Below are 24,137 nucleotides of genomic sequence, written 5' to 3' on the forward strand. Positions count from 1 at the left end.
GAGGGGCGGGCGGGAGGGCCTATCCGCCCCCGAGTCCACGTCGCTGGGAGCTGCGTCGGCTCCATTGGTTCCTTGCTCTCTCTGCCCCGGAACAACCTGTTCCGGGGCAGAGGGAGCAAGGAACCAACGGAGACGACACCCCCCCAGCGGCGTGCACCCGGGGTGGACCGCCCCACCGCCCCCCCTTCCTACGCCACTGTATCAAAAGGAAGGAAAAAGCCTTAAAGAGCTTGAATCTAAGCGGATTAACAGAGCTGCAAAGATTTAAATGATCTCTTACTCTTTCGTCATTGACTGAAAAACAACTTTCCAATATTTTGATATAGGTATTGCAAAAATTTCATACGTTCACATTCATGTCATATAGCAAAAATCAAAAAGCAATCTAACCCCCAAAATGCACTTATCTTTAAAGAACTGGGCGAGATGATAAATTCAGAAACCGAGCCCAACTGCTGCTTCTCAAATGGTAAACACTGCCCTTGGGCCAACAATGGGCAGCGTTTTGCTTCGCTGCGTCACGGTTCCGAACGGCGAAAAATCTTAGGCTTCAGCCCAGCATTCTGCACAAGTTCGTGGTTCCACTAGAGCGGTAGATCAGCCACAGAAGCTAATGAAAACAAAAATCACCAAAAGAAAGACTAATGCATAGGGAAGACAGGGGGATTTTTCCTCTTTACAGGATGAGGGTTTGTACCCATTAGTTCATCAATTTAGTAGTTCTTACTGTATGTTGGACATATGTCTACCACATCTAATAAAAGCAGCTCTGAATCATTTACTTCATAGAATGAAACCACAGGCAAATTTCCGGGAAAGATGGGTCACCTCATTCTTACGCCTTTTCAAAAAAATAACAAGGCAAGCCTCGTAGACATTACTAATTATTGTCCTGTACTATCAATTCTGTTGTTTGTTAAAATCATGTAGGGTGCGGTGATGAAACAACTGGTGGATTATTTGGACAGGTTTGATGTATTTCACTCAATTTGGTTTTTGCAAAAACAGTGTTAACTGCATTATTTGCAGAGAGTCGGGGAAAAAGAAATCGAGCTATAATCTTACAGTTTGATTTATCTGGTGCGTTTGACCATGTTGATCTCCAATTGATGCTGAGCAATCTGGATAGATTAAGTACTGGAAATCATGTTTTGGGGATGGTTTGAAGGTTTTCTTACATCAAGAAATTATAGAATGAAATTCAAGGATGCTATGGAGCTCATTTTCAAAAGAGAAAAACATCCAAAAAGTGGCAGAAATCTGCATTTGGGTGCTTTTCTCACAAAAAGTCCAAATTGGTATTTTCAAAACTAATTTTTAGACGTTTTTCTACGACGTCCATCAGAAGTGTGAACTGAAGCAAGAAATTTCATCCCACCCAATCCCTCCCAAAATTTAGAAGAGTGAGGGTTGGGATTGGGATCATGGGTAATTTTGTAGTTGGGAGGCAGACCCCCTTAAGGGAATGCCAGGGGAACAAAGGGAAGGAAGGGATAGAAGGAGATAGGGTCAGGGAAGAGGTTCAGGCAGAAAGTAAAGAAAGGGTTAAGAAGGTGAAGGGCAGAGACGAAGAGAAGGGGGCGTGAGAAGTATAAAAGGGACAGGGGAGGGAACAGTCAACCCCCTTTTGAGCCAGCCAGCACAAGAAGCGATGTTTAGGAATGTTAAAAGGGTAGTTTAAGTCGCAGCTGTGGTAATTTAAATGAGAATTGTTCAAGCAGCCTTCATTTAAGGACAATGAATTTACTGGCTATGTGGATTTTTACAATGTAATCTGCGCTTGTGTGCGAAACCCGCCGGAAGCAGAAGTGAGGCCTTGACGACACCGCATGCCTCACTTTACAAGGTGGATCATGGAGTATTAATACATTCGATGGACTAAATATGTGAAGCCAGGTCGGCACCGACTAGCTTTATAAAAGGTAATAAGAACAGTGAAGGTTGCATTGAAATATTGATAATAACATTTGTATTTGTGTTGGTTAAGAATCTTTGTTTGGTTAATAAAGCTGCGGCCAAAATTATTTCTCCAGTTTAAAAGGTTGTCATAGTATTCTTTGCACATTATCAATGTATCGGCAGTAAATATTTAGGTAATGAAACAAGCAGCATTTATCTGCTCATGCAGACTGTTCTGTTCCAGATAATGCTAAAGCAATATATGGTAAATTTTCACTTGCGCTTACAAAATGAATCAAGCTGTTTTTGAGTGGGTTTAAGAAATCGAGGGGCCCCTTTTACCAAGCTGCAGCAAAAGGGGGCTGGCGTCGGCGTGTGTTGTACATGCGCGCCAAGGCCCGCTTTCACCGCAGCTGGTAAAAGCATTTGCCGCGTGGCCATTTCACAGGGGGGAGGGGGAGCTCTATTACCGCTAGGTACACTCCAGCACTACAAAACTAAATAGATTTTTGTAGCACCAGAAATGACGGCTCGCTAGGGGTGGGAAGTACTGCCGGGCTGCTGCGGTAGCCCAGCGGTATTTCCTGTATAGCGAGCTGTAAGGCCACTTTGGGCTTATCGCCACTTAGTACAAGGAGCCCTCAGGGGGTCTTGTACTAAGTGGGGGTATCGTTTTCAACGCATGCTAATAATTAGCATGTTCTGAATGCTAGAGACGTCCATATATTGCTGTGGGTGATTCTATCATTTAGCGCGCATTAAAAACGCTTCAGCGGCTTACTAAAAGACCCCCTGAGTGAGGATGATTTATCGAGGATTCTGTTGAAATATTGACGAGTGCATTTGGACTGAGACGAACTTATTTTGAAAAAGAAAAACTTTGAGAATATGGGGGTTTTTTTGTTTCGCTTTGGTGCAAGATTTTCCTTCCTGACGCGAGAGGAGAAATTACGTGTATTATTATCGTTGAATGAGTTCTGGATTAATTTTGGAAGTGCAAGTGAACCTTTACCATAAATTGCTTCAGCAGAGATATAGAAGTCAACATTATCTGAAACAGAACATTCGGCATAAGCAGATAAATACCGCAATGAGGGTGGGTTCTGACCTCTCTGAGCACATCATTCCATAGCACCTTGTTCCAGAGCTTCACTTCCATTAAGAGACCTTGTACTACTGAAGGAGGCCTTAGCTAAATCCGGATCCCTTTCCCCTCCTGGGCATTTATAACTTGGAGATGATTAAGTATGTCTATCATATCTCCCCTATACTTAAATCTTTTGAGTTTATTCCTATAAGCTTTATGATGACCACTGACCATTTTAGTGGCTGCCTTCTCCAACTGATTGCGTCGATTTTATATCCTTTTGAACATTCGTTCTCTGCAGAATTGCATGCAGTACTCTAAATGAGGTCTTACCAGAGACTTATACGGAGGCACGGTTGCCTCCATTTACCTGCTGGCCATTCCTTTCCCTGTGCAACCAAGCATCATTCTGGCTTTAGCAGTCACCTAGCTGTTGTATTAAATTAATCAGATATGATCACTACCCCAAATCTCGCTTTTGTTTTTGGTACAGAAGAACTTAAACCTTATACCGTATTGGTCCCTTGGTTGTTTTGCATCCCGAATGGCTGCAAAGTTTAGAATTACATCTTACCTGCCACTCTTGAGACCATTCATCAAACTTTACTAGATTTCTTCTTATATTCACACCTTAGAGGACATCTGTTGTTTGGGGGGGGAGGGGGGAAGCAAACATTGCCAAGTAGGCCTACAATATTGTTTACGAAAATGTGGACCCAGACTAAGGACCAGTCTTTGTGCCACACCCATTGGTAGTGCTCCCCTTCTTTGGAATGAACTCTGTTTACCGATAAGTCACTTACGCAGAACAGTAACACAATCTTTGCTGAAATCCAAGCACACAGCATCTTGCCTTTTCATGTTTAATTGTTATTTTATATCTTATTCTCAATTTGTATCATTGTTCTTCTTGTACTGTAGCTTGCACTACAGACTTTGTAAGCCACTTTGATCCTGCGATCAGTGGGAAAATGTGGGATATAAATGTAATAATAAATAAATAAATAAAATTATCATCACATATTTAATAAGTAAGTTATTTTTGTGTTATTAGTGACTTAAGGGGTCCTTTTACAAAGGCACGCTGACACTATATCGCCCTTGGCATGTAAACTTTCTAATACAGGCCCAATCACAAAGTTTACCGCCAACATGCAAGAAACGTATTCTGTTACTACCTTTAAGACAGGTCTGGCGCTTTCTTATGACAGTTTGGAATCAAAACCCAAATATTAGCGATCAGCTTCCACTCCGGGGGAATGGAGATTTTCCACCTGGACTGGAGGCTGGGTTAATTAAGAGATGGACAGACATGGGAATCAGCCTAATGGAACACATAGTAAATGAGGAAGGAGGTTTGTATACATTTCAAGACCTAAGGCAGAGACTTTCTCTAACTAACAAAGATCACTTTACATACAGACAATTACATCACTATTGGTACAGCTTAGATCAAGAGGCATTGGGCACAAAATTAGGACAAAAACTCAGAGAATTCTTAAAAGGGGATGCACATGGTCACGTTTCCATATCTAGTTTGCACCGGGCCCTGCAGTCGCTCTGTCCGCCCCGAAACTATGGAGCACTCATAGAGGCTTGGAGCAAAGACCTGGGATATGAATTGAAGGGAGTAAATTTTGCAAAATTGATAAAAGATATCCCCAGGCAAGTTAGCGGGGCAGAGCTACAGGAGAGCCAGTATAGATTATTACATAGGGGATACATGGCACAAACACAGGCAGCAAGAGCTGGCTGGGCACCGGATGCTCAGTGTGTAAAGTGTAGACGAGGGAGAAATACACTTCTGCATGCATTTTGGAGTTGTATCAAAGTGAAAATATTCTGGAAAAGGATCCATAATTACCTTGAGACTCTCATAGGCCACAGACTAATTCCCTCGTGGAGAGGGGTGTTATTAAACAAAAGGGGGGCCTATGAGCTATCAGACAAGAACATGGATCTATTACTGGGTAAAGCATACGCAGTGGGGAAAAAATGTATACTGAGGCATTGGTTGCAAGAGGAACCACCCACCATCTGGTTTTGGAGGAATAAATTTCATGAGCTGATGTTATGGGAGGCTAGAGCGGCCCGCGGCATCCCAAAGAAAAGAAAAGCCTTTATTTCAATTTGGAACAGATATTTACACAGTATCTCACATAAAGCGAGAAGCGCAGTGCTCAATAATCTGCCCCTATTATAGAGGAGCACAGTGCCAAAAGAAGCAAGACCAATATTTTACACTCTGGTAGGAATAGCATGTGCAGAGGTAGAGGTAACTAACCATGATGTGTAGAGAACATTTTAAGCGAGTAGAGGGGGAGGGAGGTTGGGGAGGAGGGGGTATAGGAGTGGGAAGGGTAATGTTCAATGCATAATAGAGGGACATGTGTATTAGGAGAACAATCCTTTGAAGGAGCACATTAAGAGGACCCACCAGTAAATATTGTTGGGATAATACACTGAGTAAAACACGAGTTATAAATATTGGCGTTTCATATAAAAGTTTATTGTTAATAGCTATGCAACTGCATAGTAATTATTATACATGTACACATTATAGATATAGGAGAAGACAAGAAGGAAGGGATAGGGGAGAAAAGTTTGGAAAACATTGATGATGGACATTTCAGGTTTAGTAATATGTACTAGACTTCGCTGTTATACGATTTATATTGACTGAGATGGAATTGTATACCATGTGACCTCATCAATAAAAAATTGTTGAAACATACAAAGGCACGCTGAAAAATGGCTTGTGGTAGTGCAGGCGTGTGTTTTGGGCACGCGCGGAATCATTTTTCAGCGCACCTATAAAAAAAGGCCTCTTTTTGTTTTTTCCCGAAATTGGATGTGCGGCAAAATCAAAATTGCCGCGCGTCCATTTTGGGTCTGAGACCTTACCACCAGCCATAGACCTAGCGGTAAAGACCTACGTGCGTCAGATGCCACTTGGCACGCGTCCGCTACGCATGCCAGAGAGTAAAAATCTTTTTCAGACGTCTGAAGCTCAATAAAGATTCCCCCCCACCCACCCACCTCAGCCCTTTGTGGCAAACCCTGTGGAACCTGCTGAGGAAGCCCAGTGGAATGCAGAGAGCCTGTCCTCGGCTCGGGGGAAGGGCTTCCGGAGCAGTAGAGAGGTGTGGGTGGATTCCCTTCCGGGTCAGCGAGTGTCAGCAGGTTCCAGAGCTGGGGTCTGATTCTGCGGATCGACGAGTTGAGTCGGCAGTGATTGCAGTTATCCCTGAATTCTCCCTGGTATGGCCTCAGACGTTTTACTTTACAATCGATTTGGACCGTGGTCTCCGATTTGGGAAGGGACTATCAGGTCAGATTTCTGTTACGATCCAGCTGTTAATAGTTACTGTTTCTGATGTTAAAAACTTACAGTCTCAAACTGAACAGCTTAAAATATCTATGGAAGACCATCGGGTTCAGATAAAGAGTACTGAGCAAGTTAATACTGCATTAATGACTGAGAATAAAGTACCCTATCAAAAAATTGAGAACCCAAGTAGGCGTATTAATATTTATTTATTTATTTATTTATTTATTTATTACATTTGTATCCTGCACTTTCCCACTAAAAGCAAGCTCAATGCGGCTTACATAGTAATAGGTAACACAGAATTTTGTTATGTAAAGTAGGAAATTAAGTATAACGTAGTAATAGGATGGGTAGGTAGGTAGAGACAGGTGATAGAGAGAGGAAGGTAAGGTGGGAGATAGAGTCTGGGTCAATGGCGTTTCTCTTTGGTATATGTAAGGTAGATGGGTTCATAAGATTAATCTGGGTCCTTTGGGTAGGCTTGTTTGAATAGATAGGTTTTTAGTGCTTTTCTGAACGGTAGGTGGTCGTGGATTGCTCGGATAGGTCTAGGGAGAGTGTTCCATAGACGGCTGCCCAGGAAGGAGAAACTGGAGCCATAATAAGTTTTGTACTTGAGACCTTTACAGCTGGGGGTAGTGCAGGTTGAGGTACTTTCGTGAGGATACAGACATGTTTCTTGCTGGAAGGCCGACCAGATTTATCATATAGTTTGGAGATTCGCCGTGTATTATCTTGTGGATTAAAGTCTGGGCTTTGAAGTTGATACGTTCTTTGATTGGGAGCCAGTGTAGTCTTGCACGGGGAGGAGTTGCCCACTCAAAACGTGATTTGCCAAAGATGAGTCTACTAAGGTGCGCCAAAAGATGGGTTGCGCTAGTGTAGGCGTTTGTTTTGGGTGCGTACAGATCCATTTTTCAGCACGTCTGTAAAGAAGGCCCTGTTTTATTTTTGCTGAAAATGGACGTGCGGTAAAATAAAAATTGGTGCACGTCCATTTTGGGTCTGAGACCTTACCGCCAGCCATTGACTTAGCGGTAAGGTTTCACGCATTAACCGTGTGGTAAACATCTACACGTATAGAATGACGATTACTGCCCGGTTTTTGCCGCGCGCCAGAAAATAAAAATTCTTTTCTGGCATGCGTAGCAGACGTGTGTCAAAATTGAAATTACTGCAAGGGCCACGCGGTAGCCGGGCGGTAACTCCAAATTGACGCACATTGAGAGCGTGTGGGCACCTACGCGGCTTAGTGAAACGGACCCTGAGTGATTCATTTTCCAAAGGCACAATATGTTAAAGCGAGAGACATGTTTGAGTGATATCCAAAAAAAAGTTTGGCAGATACCAGATAAAGACTTTCCACCTTTACAACGTATTTACTGTTTGCCTGCTGCAAAAAAGGAATTAATATCTTCACAAGGAGACCTGGGTGCAGATGTAACATAGTAACATAGTAGATGACAGCAGAGAAAGACCTGCACGGTCCATCCAGTCTGCTGAGGAGGAAGGAGGTGTTTTAGAGAGCTCTGCTGACTTCCAGTGGAAAGGGAGTGAGACCTAGCTCCCTCCCCAAAGATGAGGAGGGTCCCTGGGGAGAAGGCCTCAGGAAAGTCCCAGGCTATGGGGCCTCCTGGGGCCCGGGACCAGAAGGCCGAAAGGAGTGGCTCTCTCCCTGGTTTGACTACCGGGAGAAGGGAAAGGAGTCCAGTGGACCGAAGGGAGAAGCAGCCCAGTGGAGGCCACCAGAGCATTTCCCCCTCCATGGCCCAGCTTGCGGAAGGTAAGCGAGAAGACAGTGGAGGGGGGAGGAAGATAGTACAGGCCCCAGAAGGGCGCTTCCAAGGAAGGGAGAAGGAAGAGGCGATGGAAGTTTGCCAGAAGCCTTTGCTGGAGGCAGCTGAGAGTGAGAGTGAGGAGAGTGGATCGTCAGATGAGGAGTTCCTTGAAGTGAGCTATGACCCTGATGATCCAGCAAGTAGTGTGGTAAATATTGTAAGACGAATTAAGCTGGTGGAAAAAGAAGTAGTGGAGCTAGGAAAACGTCTGAAAATGGCAAGAACTATGTGTAAATTTGCCCCAGCGGAGCACAGACAAATGTATGTTAAAGAGGAAGCCCGGATATCAAAGTTGTTGGGGAAAAAAGAACACTTGTTGAACTGTTTAAAAAAGGGCTCTGTGAATCCTTTGAGGGAGCTCTATGTTAACCGAGAAAGGATGGCTTCAATACCACAGTCTGGGGGTTCAGGAACACTACAGTTGCAGCAAGCTTCAGTGTCTTCAGCAGCATTAGACTCAAAAGAGTTGTCTGGGTTCAGAGGTGACCCCACTTTAAAATACATGAGACAGTTGGCAACACAGTCTAGAGCACTTACCCAGCAGCCAGAGGATAAGGAGGCAGCGGCAGGACATGGCTCTGAGGTGGGGGCTGGAGTAGAGATCCTACCTGTGGAGGGGAGGACAGAACTCAGTAACTTTTCAAAAATCCAGATAATGGAGGCAGCAGAGGGAGACGCAGGTAGCAGCCTGTTTTCTACAGAGGTGGTGGTCGAAGTCTCAGAGGGCTTACCTGCAGTTGTGCAAACAGCAGAGACAGTTGCCGTGAAGGAGGCCCTGTTGGAAAAGGGTCAGCAGAGGCAGACTCCGGTATTTTTGGCCGGGTCTGCAATGACTGAAGTGGAAACCGAAGCAGCATGGCATCTGGAGAAGCCCCGCCCACGAAGTCCGGGAGCAGGGGATGTCTTCCCTGAGCATGGAGTAGCTGGCGGTTTACAGGAGAGGGGTCGGAGAGAGAGGAATAGGAGCGGGCAGCAGCTGGGAGCTCATTTGACCAGCTGTCCATTACAAGAGGTGAAATCGGGGGGTGCTAACAGCCAGCCTGTGGCGGAATCAGGAACAGACAAGCCATGCCCCCGGGAAGCGCCAGCCATTGGGAGAACGCAGGAGGGACTGCACCAGAAGCAAGGGGGAAGTAACCCGATTGTTGAGAGACTTTCGTTGACTACAGAAGTGGACATGGCAAGTCTAACAGATGTGCAGCGGGTGGTGGAGCAGACCTGCCAGCAGGACGGCTGGGAGCGAGGAGCCAAGGGGAGCGGCGGAGTTCCGGAGGCTTCGCCCCTGGTGCCGGAGGTTGGAGGGAGTTCGGGGGCAGAGCGAGCAGGGAGTCTGGTATCGCCAGCTGCAGACCTGACTGGGCAGGTGCCAGAGTATCGCCAGGAGACAGAGGAGAGGAGGCGATTAGCCCAGAGGCTGGAGCCTGCAGTGGCAGGGACGAGCAGGGACGTTCCAGGAAGTGGTGATGGGCAGGACAATCAGTTGGAGGCAGCCCAAGCCGCAGAACTGACTATGGACGTTGCTGGATGTTTGTCTGAGAGGGAAGGGGACGGGGGACAACGGGAGGGGGAGGGGGCGGTGGATATTGAGGAAGGGAGAGGGATGAGGGGAGGGGCAGAGGGACAGAAGGGGGGGGAGGCAGAGGGAAGGGCTGGAACAAGTGTGGAGGGGGGGCGGTGGGGCTGGGGTCCAAGTCCTTTGCGGCAGTAGTCCAGGGAGGGGGAAGGAGGGAGGGGGGGAGATCGGGTGGTTTTGAGGGCCCAGGGAGGGGTTGGGGGGGAGCGGGGACAGGGGGTGGACAGCTGCCTAAGCGGCGAAATGTGGTACAGCTCAAATGGATAGGGGAGGGGGCAATGCCCTCCAGGGATCGGGTCTTGAGGCTGGTGATGGGGATGGGGTTTATACCCGAGGACTTTTACGCGTGTATACACCCCATCAACATCCCAGAATATGACTTGAGCTTCATGACCCAGAGGGGGATGGAAATATTCTGGGAAAGGTACGAGGGGGTGAGGGGAAAGGGGGAGTGGCGGGACCTCAGGGCCATTCCAGTCAGCAAGCCGGACCTGGTGCAGATCACCCTGCTCTTGAGAAATGAGTCTATCTCTGGGGCAGATTTAGCCTACTGGCTACAGAGGTACGCGGAGCTGAGATCCCCACTTACAAAGTTACCGGATCCAAGCAGGGTTTGGGCAGGAGGTTGGGGAGCCCTGGTCAAATTGAGACAGGAGAGCCATGTGGTCCAGCACATTCCTTCGGCTGCCTTTATCGGTCGTGATAGGATACTGTGCTTTTACAAGGGGCAGCCGCGGCAGTGCTTCAGATGTGGTTCGTTTAGGCACTTCAGCATGTCATGCCCAGTGGTAAAGTGTGGAAGATGCGGGGATCAGCATGCCACAGAGGACTGCACCGCGATCAGGTGCAACCTCTGCGGCGGGTTAGGCCATGCATATCGGAACTGCCCTAGGGCGGCCCATAACGAGTGGGATATGTGGGGGAAGGGACGGGGAGGGGGGGTAATGGAGGAGGGGATAGGGCAGGGGGTGATAGGCAGGGAGGGGCAAGGGGGGGAGAAGGAGGGGATGCAAGAGGGGGGGCGGCAGGGGGCTGGGTCAGGAGTGGAGCAGGGGGGAGAGGGGGAGTGGGTACAAGTGCCACAGAGGAAAGGGAAGTTTCGGAGGGGGGGGAAAGTAGGGGGTGGGCAGGGAGGGGTCGCTGCAGGGGAAGAGGGGGAGGAACAGATTTCAGGTGTTGGAGGAGGAGGATGAGGATAGGGAGGTTGGGAGGGAGGAGGAAGAACAGGGGGAAGGAGAAGAGGTGGAGTTAATGGAGGAAGAGGGGGCGGCAGGGGGGATTGGAGAGGGCAAACGGAAATATGAGGAAGCACTGGAGGAGGGTACTGGTGGTAGGAAGAAGGGCGGGAAGGCTCTGGGGGGAGGGGTGAGGGAGGAGGAAGAGGGAAGGGAGGGAGGGAGGGGAAAGGGGAGTAAGAGGAAAGCTGAGGGGGCCGGGCAGGTGGTGAAGGCCCAAGTGCAGGCTTGGGGGGACAGAGTGGAGCTAGAGGAGGATCTGGAGGACTTGGGGGAGGTGGAGGACTCGGAGGAGGAGGTAGGGGGCGGGGGTGAAGAGGGGAGAGGGAGGGATCAGGGGGTGGGTCCGGATAGAGCAAAGAAGAAAGGAAGGAAGAAAGGGGGAGGGGGGGTAAGGTGCAGACAGGACGGCTGCGGGGGGGGGGGGGGGGGGGATCTGGCAGGGGATGATGTAGACCGCATAGCAGAGGACCTGCTTCAGGGTAAGAAGGGGGTATCCCAGGAGATAAGGAAAGAAGTTGGGAGTGAGCAGACCCGTGACTCGCAATGAGGATGGCAGGCTTAGTGTTGACATTTGCCACGCTGAATGTGGCCAGCATCGCCTCTCCGAAGAAGCAGGGTTTAGCGTATGACTGGTTCGCGAGGGTCCAAGCAGATTGCTTCCTGCTCCAGGAGACTCGGCTGCGGTCCATTGAGGTGATCAGGCGGGCAAGGCGGGCCTGGAAGTGGGGTCCCTCGGTGTGGGGGTTGGCGGGGGAGAGGTATGGTGGGGGGGGGATCTTATTTAAGTCCCACCGGGTGAATATTCAGCGAGTGGTGGAGCTGGGGGTGGGGAGATGTCTTGTTGTGGATGCGATTTGGGAGGATAGAGCACTGAGGGTGGTGAATGTGTACGGGCCCCAAAGCAAGAAGGAAAGGGTGCTCCTCTTTGGGAAGATCAAGCCCTACCTATACACTTCGCGCCAAGTAGTCTGGGGGGGAGATTTTAACACCATATTGCGGAAAAAGGATAGTGGGGGACGATCGGTACAGGTGGGCTATGACGGGGTGAGGCTGGCAGGGATCATGCGGGAGGCGGAGCTGGTAGACGCGCATGTGGCCTTCTGTGAGGAACAGGAGGGGTTCACGTTCTTTCGAGGGCAGTGTAAAAGTAGAAACGATAGATTCCTGGTAAAGAAGGGGGTTTGTCTGGGGGGTCCACGAACCGTGGACGTGGACTTTTCAGACCACCACATGGTCCTCCTTCAGGTGGGGGGGGGCGGCAGCGCAGAGGCCAGGGAGGGGGTTATGGCGACTAAATTTAAAGTGGTTAGGTAGCGAGCAGGTGCGGGAGGAGTACCGCCGGTTTTTGGAAGATCAGGTGTCAGTGCAGGGGGCATTTCAGTCATTGGGGGAGTGGTGGGATACAGTGAAAAGACGAACGCGGGGATTCTTGCTCAGACAGGCGAGAAGGGAGGGGAGGGAAAGGACAAAGTTGGGCATGGCAATAAAGAAAAAGAGGGACACATTGATTTCACAAGGGGGGAGGGAGGAAGAAATACATGATCTCCAAGCACTCCTGGAGCAGGTACAGTACAACCGCTACACCTCCTTGGTGTATGAGCGGGACTTCGGGAAAATGTGTAGCCCGGACCCCTTCGCATGCTGCCGGGAGCGGAGGGCGCGCAGGGTGATGGAGGGGGTGCGGGATGCACAGGGGGTCCTGCAGGACACCAAGGAGGGGATTCTGGGGGCAGTGAGGGACCACTTTGCGGCGTTCCTTTCAGCCCAGCAGATTGATATGGAGCAGATGGAGTGTTATGTGGAAGGAACCCCGGGGATAGGTCACGGGGGACCCCAGCTTCAGGCCCTCTTGAACCCGTAGACAGAACAGGAGGTGGAGGAAGCCATCGGGGCGCTCCACAGGAAGACCTCGCCGGGGCCGGATGGGCTAACAACTGAGTTCTACCAGGCCTTTAAGGAGCAGCTGGTGCCGATCCTGGTGAGGGTATGGGGGGCAGCCCAGTTGGAGGGTTCCTTGCCTAGTTCCTTGACAGAGGCGGCTCTTATCCTACTAAGTAAGGGGAAGGACCCGGCGATGCTGGCCAACTGGCGGCCTATAGCACTGCTTAATACGGATCGAAAAATCTTCGCGCGAATGCTATTCCAGAGAATGAGGCAGGTGTCTGGGGATTTGCTAGCAGCCTCGCAAGCATGTGGGGTTAAAGGGAGAGGGGTCTTGGAAGCTGCAGCGTGGGTGTGGGAGGGGGTAGAACGCAGTAGAGTGGGAGGGCATGGTAGGCTGTTGGTAACACTCGACCAGGAAAAAGCGTTTGATAGAGTGCAGTGGGGTGTCCTATGGAGCATTCTGGAGCGCTATGGGTTTCCGAAGGGTTGGATAGAGCAATTACAGCTACTCTATCGGCATGCGGGGTGTTTTCCCCTGGTTAACGGGTGGAGAGGGCAGGGGTTTGAGGTAGGGGCAGGGGTCCGACAGGGGTGCCCACTCAGCCCGCTGTTGTATGCATACGCCATCGACCCTTTTATAAGACGGCTGGAGAAGGGGGGGGCGGAGGGGCTGGAAGGGGTGGAGGTGGGGGACAATAACCAGTTAAGGGTCGTGGCGTATGCAGATGACGTTACAGTGTGGGTAGCGGACCAGAGGGAGGGAGGTAGATTGCAGAACCTGATCCAGGAATACTCGCAGGCAACAGCGTCGCAGGTCAATTTTCAAAAGTCCAATAGCCTGTGGGTTGGGGATCAGGGGCTGCAATTTGAGTTGGGAGGTAGGTTTCCTACAGCTGTGGAACGTATACGGGTCTTGGGAATATACTTCGAGAAGGGGGATTATAGGCTCTACAACTGGGATAGGTGTCTCCAAGAAGTGAAGGGGAGGGTGGATAGATGGAAGGGGTGGAAAATGACCATGGGGGAGCGGGTACAGCTCATCAAGGCACACTTAGTTCCTTTGTTTCTGTTCGTCAGTTACATCTGCCTGCTGCCGGAGAGCCGGTACACGGCCTTGTATGGGGTGTTCTTCCGGCTGCTCTGGGGCAACAGGACGAATCCGGTAAAACGGAATGTTACCTATCTGCCTAGGAGGGAGGGGGGGGTGGGCATGATAAACCCAGTCCTGTTTTTCAGCGCTTTGTTCCTGCAGTTCAATCTGGGGAGGGCGGTAGGGCGGGAGCCACCGGGGTGGGCTAGGAGTGTCCTGCAGTGGTGGCCGAGATATTGGGACCTATGGCGGGAGGGGGGGAGGGTAGTGGCACTGCGAAGGGGGGCTCCGGGGGGGGTGAGTTATTGCAAGACCCTAGTGAAATTGGTGAGGGTGTGGGGGCTGACGGTAGGGGAGGTGAAGGCAGGACAACGGGGGGTCTGGATGGACAGAGTACGGGCGCAGGTGTTCTCAGCTCCTCTGGCGCTGAGGGACGCGCCGGCCCCACGGATGCAGCAGGGGTTACGGTTGATTGCTTCGAACCGCATCCCGGTGAAGTATAAAGACCTGGCGTGGCTGTCCTTTCACGGTAGACTGTACGTCCGAGGAAATTTGAAATATCGCAATGTGCGGGATAGAGGGTGCCCACGGGAGGAATGTGCTGGAACTGAAGAGACGATGGAGCATTTCCTGGTGAGGTGCCCATTTACAGTCCAGGTCTCTGACCGGGTTTCCTCGTTGCTGCAGATCCCCAGTTTCCGCAACTACAGCTATGCGGACTGGGTGTATGGCCCAGAGGGTGGAGAGGGACGCGGGGATCCGGTAACACGCTTTCTGATTTCGGTGATATTGCGGTACTGCCTCTGGATGGCGCGCTGCAGGGTGTCCCTGTACCAGGAGGTCCGGCCGGCGGAGGTAGTCAGCTGGGATGTGGTAAGGGCGGTGCAGGAAGCGGCGAAGTGGGAAAGGGTGGAAAAAGGGGTGGGGGTGGCTTCGAGGTGGTGGAGACACGTGAGGCTTAAGCCGCCATGAGGGGACATGCTTCCCAGGGGATTGGGTGCCAGTTGTCTGAAGGGGTTGTGGGGGGTCGGGGGGGGGGGGTTGATCCATTGTATTATTGAGGAGGGGGTGTACATAGATAGGCAGACCATGTCTAGCTAGGAGCCTGGGGTTTGATTTGCATGTCCGGTTTTTTTCTTTGGTCTTTCTAATAAACAGTTTCCACTGTACTATTGAGGAGGGGGAGGGGTGTACATAGATAGGAGGACCGTGTATAGCTAGGGGCTTGTTTTTGATTTGTATGTTATTTGTTTTTAGTTTTTTCCAATAAAAAGAGTTTTCCAGTCTGCCCAACAAGATAAACTCATATGTGCCACTTTGTGTATACCTTACCTTGATTTGTACCTGTCTTTTTCAGGGCACAGACCGTATAAGTCTGCCCAGCACTATCCCCCCTCCCACTACCGGCTCTGCCACCCAATCTTGGCTAAGCTCCTGAGGATCCATTCCTTCTGAACAGGATTCCTTTATGTGTATCCCACGCATGTTTGAATTCCGTTACCGTTTTCATCTCCACCACCTCCCGCGGGAGGGCATTCCAAGCATCCGCCACTCTCTCCGTGAAAAAATACTTCCTGACATTTTTCTTGAGTCTGCCCCCTTCAATCTCATTTCATGTCCTCTCGTTCTACCGCCTTCCCATCTCCAGATAAGGTTCGTTTGCGGATTAATACCTTTCAAATATTTGAACGTCTGTATCATATCACCCCTGTTTCTCCTTTCCTCCGGAGTATACATGTTCAGGTCAGCAAGTCTCCTCTCATCATGTAGATGTTCTGAATGTTTCTGATATTCTTGAGACCTCAGGATTAGAGTGTGTGACATTTGCAACCTTAGTCGTTGGTTTTTGCATTATCCTCAGATCGGGATTGGTTATTACATATGTTTTTTTAAGAAATGTGATCCCCCTTTCTGGGATCTCAGATCAGGATATTTCCTGATCTAACTAAAGAGACCCAGAAGAGGAGAAAATTTGTCTTTTGCTTAAACAAGGGGTCCTGCAATTAGGTGCCGTGTTTTTCCTTAAATATTCATGTAAATGTATTGTAAAGTTAGATCTGTTAAATATATATATATTCTTTGAGCCCTCTCAACTTTCATTTAGCTGTAACAGGATTGTTTCTAGATCACCGGTCCGAGCGGAAGCATAGAACCATGTTATCTGTGGGACTCACCATTTAATCTCGATAATTGCTGATATAATAATGGCTTTAATTATCTTTTTTCCTATGATTTTCTATTGATATTCTCTCCCACTGTTTTGTGGACGTTAATAGCCTTATTATTTTCTTTCAAAGCTGATATATTGTCTACTTTCTGAAGTATTTCCTTTTTGAATTTCTAATATTTGTGTACAAGTGTCTATCTTTGGATTATATTGTAAAATTGCATTAAAAAAATAACAAATAAATAAAAAAAAAAAAGAGAAAGGTGACAGCTCCTTCTTGGAAAAAATATATTGAGGGGAAAATAAAATCATTACAAGTAGAAGTGTCCGTGATAGATAGGTATCTCGCAGGATTAACGAGAAATGAGAAAGATCCAGAACGTCAAACTGAGTTATGCTGCATTAACGGAGGAAGACCTTGCAAAAACTGCAAAGCAGGGCCGTGCCGACACGGTAAGCGAGGTAAGCATGGCAGGAGGGCGCCATCCTCTGGGGGGCGCCCCGCCGCACCATGCTTACCTCGCCCTCTTCTCCCCAGCTCCTTGTCCTTTCTTTTTTTTTGTTTAAATTTACCTCTCCGGCGCGTGGCAGCGTAGCGTTAGTGAGGAGGCGGCGCTCCCCCGCCCCGATGTGTCAGTCTCTTCCCTTCGCTCGGTTCCGCCTTCTTCTGACGTCAGAAATGACATCAGAAGAAGGCGGGACACTGAGCGAAGGGAAGAAGACACGTTGGGGCGGGGGAGCGCCGCCTCCTTCTCACTAACGCTACGCTGCCGCGCGCCGGAGAGGTAAATTTAAACAAAAAGGAAAAGGATCTGGGGAGAAGAGGGCGGATAGTGTAGCGATCTTTTTTTGGGGGGGGGGGTGCGCCGGTGGGGCCAACTGCAGGGGGCGCCGGCGGGGCCAACTGCAGGGGGGCGCCGGAGACCCTAGGCACGGCCCTGCTGCAAAGATATGAAAAGAACAGAGAACAACCCAAAACAGTTCTGCAGGGAATTGGGAAACAGGTTAAGGGGCCCTTTTACTAAGCTGCGTAAGTGCCTACGCATGCCCAAAGTGTACCAATTTAGAGCTATCACCTGGCTACTGCATGGCACGGGCGGTGATTTCATTTTTTACATGCGCCGGAAAATTTCTGGGGCGCGGCGCTAACCAGGCGGTAATCAGCAGTGTACGTACGCTAACGATTACTGCCCGGTTAACGCATGAGATTCGTGTCCTTAGAAAAAAATAGCCTTTTACCCGCTGCAGTATAAGGGGGCCTGATCACACTTCAGAAAACACGTACTGATGCTAGCTTAGGCCCCCTTTTTCCTGCGATTTAGGAAAAGGACCCCATAATAAACTAAGGCATGGAAAAGGCCAGCTTTTAGTGCACCTTTGTAACTGCACCACTAAGGTGGGAAGCTATCAAGGTTTAAGTCATGAAATTTGCCCCTTAAGGGAATTAAATTTACATAGTATTGAGATGCAAATACATGTCAAGCAGATCATTACTCTGTAAATTCCATAACACAACTTGGGGTCAACACAGGGTGCACACAGCAAGTCTTTTCAATATTTGGGGGGTCATTGACTCCCAACTTAATTTTACAGCTCAGGTTGACTCCTTCGTTCAGCGGGGTTATATGGTACTTCATAGACTTCTATGGTCTATGCCCCGAAAATGGCAAGGATAAATCAAGATAAGTAGCATATATGAGTTTATCTTGTTGGGAAGACTGGAAAACTCTTTTTATTGGAAAAAACTAAAAACAAATAACATACAAATCAAAAACAAGCCCCTAGCTATACACGGTCCTCCTATCTATGTACACCCCCTCCCCCTCCTCAATAGTACAGTGGAAACTGTTTATTAGAAAGACCAAAGAAAAAAAACCGGACATGCAAATCAAACCCCAGGCTCCTAGCTAGACATGGTCTGCCTATCTATGTACACCCCCTCCTCAATAATACAATGGATCAACCCCCCCCCCGACCCCCCACAACCCCTTCAGACAACTGGCACACAATCCCCTGGGAAGCATGTCCCCTCATGGCGGCTTAAGCCTCACGTGTCTCCACCACCTCGAAGCCACCCCCACCCCTTTTTCCACCCTTTCCCACTTCGCCGCTTCCTGCACCGCCCTTACCACATCCCAGCTGACTACCTCCGCCGGCCGGACCTCCTGGTACAGGGACACCCTGCAGCGCGCCATCCAGAGGCAGTACCGCAATATCACCGAAATCAGAAAGCGTGTTACCGGATCCCCGCGTCCCTCTCCACCCTCTGGGCCATACACCCAGTCCGCATAGCTGTAGTTGCGGAAACTGGGGATCTGCAGCAACGAGGAAACCCGGTCAGAGACCTGGACTGTAAATGGGCACCTCACCAGGAAATGCTCCATCGTCTCTTCAGTTCCAGCACATTCCTCCCGTGGGCACCCTCTATCCCGCACATTGCGATATTTCAAATTTCCTCGGACGTACAGTCTACCGTGAAAGGACAGCCATGCCAGGTCTTTATACTTCACCGGGATGCGGTTCGAAGCAATCAACCGTAACCCCTGCTGCATCCGTGGGGCCGGCGCGTCCCTCAGCGCCAGAGGAGCTGAGAACACCTGCGCCCGTACTCTGTCCATCCAGACCCCCCGTTGTCCTGCCTTCACCTCCCCCACCGTCAGCCCCCACACCCTCACCAATTTCACTAGGGTCTTGCAATAACTCACCCCCCCCCGGAGCCCCCCTTCGCAGTGCCACTACCCTCCCCCCCTCCCGCCATAGGTCCCAATATCTCGGCCACCACTGCAGGACACTCCTAGCCCACCCCGGTGGCTCCCGCCCTACCGCCCTCCCCAGATTGAACTGCAGGAACAAAGCGCTGAAAAACAGGACTGGGTTTATCATGCCCACCCCCCCCCCTCCCTCCTAGGCAGATAGGTAACATTCCGTTTTACCGGATTCGTCCTGTTGCCCCAGAGCAGCCGGAAGAACACCCCATACAAGGCCGCGTACCGGCTCTCCGGCAGCAGGCAGATGTAACTGACGAACAGAAACAAAGGAACTAAGTGTGCCTTGATGAGCTGTACCCGCTCCCCCATGGTCATTTTCCACCCCTTCCATCTATCCACCCTCCCCTTCACTTCTTGGAGACACCTATCCCAGTTGTAGAGCCTATAATCCCCCTTCTCGAAGTATATTCCCAAGACCCGTATACGTTCCACAGCTGTAGGAAACCTACCTCCCAACTCAAATTGCAGCCCCTGATCCCCAACCCACAGGCTATTGGACTTTTGAAAATTGACCTGCGACGCTGTTGCCTGCGAGTATTCCTGGATCAGGTTCTGCAATCTACCTCCCTCCCTCTGGTCCGCTACCCACACTGTAACGTCATCTGCATACGCCACGACCCTTAACTGGTTATTGTCCCCCACCTCCACCCCTTCCAGCCCCTCCGCCCCCCCCCCTTCTCCAGCCGTCTTATAAAAGGGTCGATGGCGTATGCATACAACAGCGGGCTGAGTGGGCACCCCTGTCGGACCCCTGCCCCTACCTCAAACCCCTGCCCTCTCCACCCGTTAACCAGGGGAAAACACCCCGCATGCCGATAGAGTAGCTGTAATTGCTCTATCCAACCCTTCGGAAACCCATAGCGCTCCAGAATGCTCCATAGGACACCCCACTGCACTCTATCAAACGCTTTTTTCCTGGTCGAGTGTTACCAACAGCCTACCATGCCCTCCCACTCTACTGCGTTCTACCCCCTCCCGCACCCACGCTGCAGCTTCCAAGACCCCTCTCCCTTTAACCCCACATGCTTGCGAGGCTGCTAGCAAATCCCCAGACACCTGCCTCATTCTCTGGAATAGCATTCGCGCAAAGATTTTTCGATCCGTATTAAGCAGTGCTATAGGCCGCCAGTTGGCCAGCATCGCCGGGTCCTTCCCCTTACTTAGTAGGATAAGAGCCGCCTCTGTCAAGGAACTAGGCAAGGAACCCTCCAACTGGGCTGCCCCCCATACCCTCACCAGGATCGGCACCAGCTGCTCCTTAAAGGCCTGGTAGAACTCAGTTGTTAGCCCATCCGGCCCCGGCGAGGTCTTCCTGTGGAGCGCCCCGATGGCTTCCTCCACCTCCTGTTCTGTCCACGGGTTCAAGAGGGCCTGAAGCTGGGGTCCCCCGTGACCTATCCCCGGGGTTCCTTCCACATAACACTCCATCTGCTCCATATCAATCTGCTGGGCTGAAAGGAACGCCGCAAAGTGGTCCCTCACTGCCCCCAGAATCCCCTCCCTGGTGTCCTGCAGGACCCCCTGTGCATCCCGCACCCCCTCCACCACCCTGCGCGCCCTCCGCTCCCGGCAGCATGCGAAGGGGTCCGGGCTACACATTTTCCCGAAGTCCCGCTCATACACCAAGGAGGTGTAGCGGTTGTACTGTACCTGCTCCAGGAGTGCTTGGAGATCATGTATTTCTTCCTCCCTCCCCCCTTGTGAAATCAATGTGTCCCTCTTTTTCTTTATTGCCATGCCCAACTTTGTCCTTTCCCTCCCCTCCCTTCTCGCCTGTCTGAGAAAGAATCCCCGCGTTCGTCTTTTCACTGTATCCCACCACTCCCCCAATGACTGAAATGCCCCCTGCACTGACACCTGATCTTCCAAAAACCGGCGGTACTCCTCCCGCACCTGCTCGCTACCTAACCACTTTAAATTTAGTCGCCATAACCCCCTCCCTGGCCTCTGCGCTGCCGCCCCCCCCACCTGAAGGAGGACCATGTGGTGGTCTGAAAAGTCCACGTCCACGGTTTGTGGACCCCCCAGACAAACCCCCTTCTTTACCAGGAATCTATCGATTCTACTTTTACACTGCCCTCGAAAGAACGTGAACCCCTCCTGTTCCTCACAGAAGGCCACATGCGCGTCTACCAGCTCCGCCTCCCGCATGATCCCTGCCAGCCTCACCCCGTCATAGCCCACCTGTACCGATCGTCCCCCACTATCCTTTTTCCGCAATATGGTGTTAAAATCTCCCCCCCAGACTACTTGGCGCGAAGTGTATAGGTAGGGCTTGATCTTCCCAAAGAGGAGCACCCTTTCCTTCTTGCTTTGGGGCCCGTACACATTCACCACCCTCAGTGCTCTATCCTCCCAAATCGCATCCACAACAAGACATCTCCCCACCCCCAGCTCCACCACTCGCTGAATATTCACCCGGTGGGACTTAAATAAGATCCCCACCCCACCATACCTCTCCCCCGCCAACCCCCACACCGAGGGACCCCACTTCCAGGCCCGCCTTGCCCGCCTGATCACCTCAATGGACCGCAGCCGAGTCTCCTGGAGCAGGAAGCAATCTGCTTGGACCCTCGCGAACCAGTCATACGCTAAACCCTGCTTCTTCGGAGAGGCGATGCTGGCCACATTCAGCGTGGCAAATGTCAACACTAAGCCTGCCATCCTCATTGCGAGTCACGGGTCTGCTCACTCCCAACTTCTTTCCTTATCTCCTGGGATACCCCCTTCTTACCCTGAAGCAGGTCCTCTGCTATGCGGTCTACATCATCCCCTGCCAGATCCCCCTCCCCCCCCCCCCGCAGCCGTCCTGTCTGCACCTTACCCCCCCCCTCCCCCTTTCTTCCTTCCTTTCTTCTTTGCTCTATCCGGACCCACCCCCTGATCCCTCCCTCTCCCCTCTTCACCCCCGCCCCCTACCTCCTCCTCCGAGTCCTCCACCTCCCCCAAGTCCTCCAAGTCCTCCAGATCCTCCTCTAGCTCCACTCTGTCCCCCCAAGCCTGCACTTGGGCCTTCACCACCTGCCCGGCCCCCTCAGCTTTCCTCTTACTCCCCTTTCCCCTCCCTCCCTCCCTTCCCTCTTCCTCCTCCCTCACCCCTCCCCCTCCCCCCAGAGCCTTCCCGCCCTTCTTCCTACCACCAGTACCCTCCTCCAGTGCTTCCTCATATTTCCGTTTGCCCTCTCCAATCCCCCCTGCCGCCCCCTCTTCCTCCATTAACTCCACCTCTTCTCCTTCCCCCTGTTCTTCCTCCTCCCTCCCAACCTCCTTAACCTCCTCCTCCTCCTCCAACACCTGAAATCTGTTCCCCCCCCTCTTCCCCTGCAGCGACCCCTCCCTGCCCACCCCCTACTTTCCCCCCCCTCCGAAACTTCCCTTTCCTCTGTGGCACTTGTACCCACTCCCCCTCTCCCCCCTGCTCCACTCCTGACCCAGCCCCCTGCCGCCCCCCCTCCTGCATCCCCTCCTTCTCCCCCCCATGCCCCTCCCTGCCTATCACCCCCTGCCCTATCCCCTCCTCCATTACCCCCCCTCCCCGTCCCTTCCCCCACATATCCCACTCGTTATGGGCCGCCCTAGGGCAGTTCCGATATGCATGGCCTAACCCGCCGCAGAGGTTGCACCTGATCGCGGTGCAGTCCTCTGTGGCATGCTGATCCCCGCATCTTCCACACTTTACCACTGGGCATGACATGCTGAAGTGCCTAAACGAACCACATCTGAAGCACTGCCGCGGCTGCCCCTTGTAAAAGCACAGTATCCTGTCACGACCGATAAAGGCAGCCGAAGGAATGTGCTGGACCACATGGCTCTCCTGTCTCAATTTGACCAGGGCTCCCCAACCTCCTGCCCAAACCCTGCTTGGATCCGGTAACTTTGTAAGTGGGGATCTCAGCTCCACGTACCTCTGTAGCCAGTAGGCTAAATCTGCCCCAGAGATAGACTCATTTCTCACGAGCAGGGTGATCTGCACCAGGTCCGGCTTGCTGACTGGAATGGCCCTGAGGTCCCGCCACTCCCCCTTTCCCCTCACCCCCTCGTACCTTTCCTAGAATATTTCCATCCCCCTCTGGGTCATGAAGCTCAAGTCATATTCTGGGATGTTGATGGGGTGTATACACGCGTAAAAGTCCTCGGGTATAAACCCCATCCCCATCACCAGCCTCAAGACCCGATCCCTGGAGGGCATTGCCCCCTCCCCTATCCATTTGAGCTGTACCACATTTCGCCGCTTAGGCAGCTGTCCACCCCCTGTCCCCGCTCCCCCCCAACCCCTCCCTGGGCCCTCAAAACCACCCGATCTCCCCCCCTCCCTCCTTCCCCCTCCCTGGACTACTGCCGCAAAGGACTTGGACCCCAGCCCCCACCGCCCCCCCTCCACACTTGTTCCAGCCCTTCCCTCTGCCTCCCCCCCCTTCTGTCCCTCTGCCCCTCCCCTCATCCCTCTCCCTTCCTCAATATCCACCGCCCCCTCCCCCTCCCGTTGTCCCCCGTCCCCTTCCCTCTCAGACAAACATCCAGCAACGTCCATAGTCAGTTCTGCGGCTTGGGCTGCCTCCAACTGATTGTCCTGCCCATCTCCACTTCCTGGAACGTCCCTGCTCGTCCCTGCCACTGCAGGCTCCAGCCTCTGGGCTAATCGCCTCCTCTCCTCTGTCTCCTGGCGATACTCTGGCACCTGCCCAGTCAGGTCTGCAGCTGGCGATACCAGACTCCCTGCTCGCTCTGCCCCCGAACTCCCTCCAACCCGGGGCCCGGGACCAGGGGCGAAGCCTCCGGAACTCCGCCGCTCCCCTTGGCTCCTCGCTCCCAGCCGTCCTGCTGGCAGGTCTGCTCCACCACCCGCTGCACATCTGTTAGACTTGCCATGTCCACTTCTGTAGTCAACGAAAGTCTCTCAACAATCGGGTTACTTCCCCCTTGCTTCTGGTGCAGTCCCTCCTGCGTTCTCCCAATGGCTGGCGCTTCCCGGGGGCATGGCTTGTCTGTTCCTGATTCCGCCACAGGCTGGCTGTTAGCACCCCCCGATTTCACCTCTTGTAATGGACAGCTGGTCAATGAGCTCCCAGCTGCTGCCCGCTCCTATTCCTCTCTCTCCGACCCCTCTCCTGTAAACCGCCAGCTACTCCATGCTCAGGGAAGACCTCCCCTGCTCCCGGACTTCGTGGGCGGGGCTTCTCCAGATGCCATGCTGCTTCGGTTTCCACTTCAGTCATTGCAGACCCGGCCAAAAATACCGGAGTCTGCCTCTGCTGACCCTTT

The 24,137-nt window shown here is 51.7% G+C and overlaps 1 protein-coding gene across 1 annotated transcript in view; it reads left to right on the plus strand.

Annotated features, from left to right (window-relative positions):
• The window catches only part of LOC115460045 (zinc finger protein 665-like), a 160,791-nt gene that overhangs the window by 35,475 nt on the left and 101,179 nt on the right, over window positions 1-24,137 (plus strand). The gene's annotated exons all lie outside the window — the stretch shown is intronic.

Source organism: Microcaecilia unicolor, chromosome 1 (assembly GCF_901765095.1).
Source record: "Microcaecilia unicolor chromosome 1, aMicUni1.1, whole genome shotgun sequence".
Lineage (NCBI taxonomy): Eukaryota > Metazoa > Chordata > Amphibia > Gymnophiona > Siphonopidae > Microcaecilia > Microcaecilia unicolor.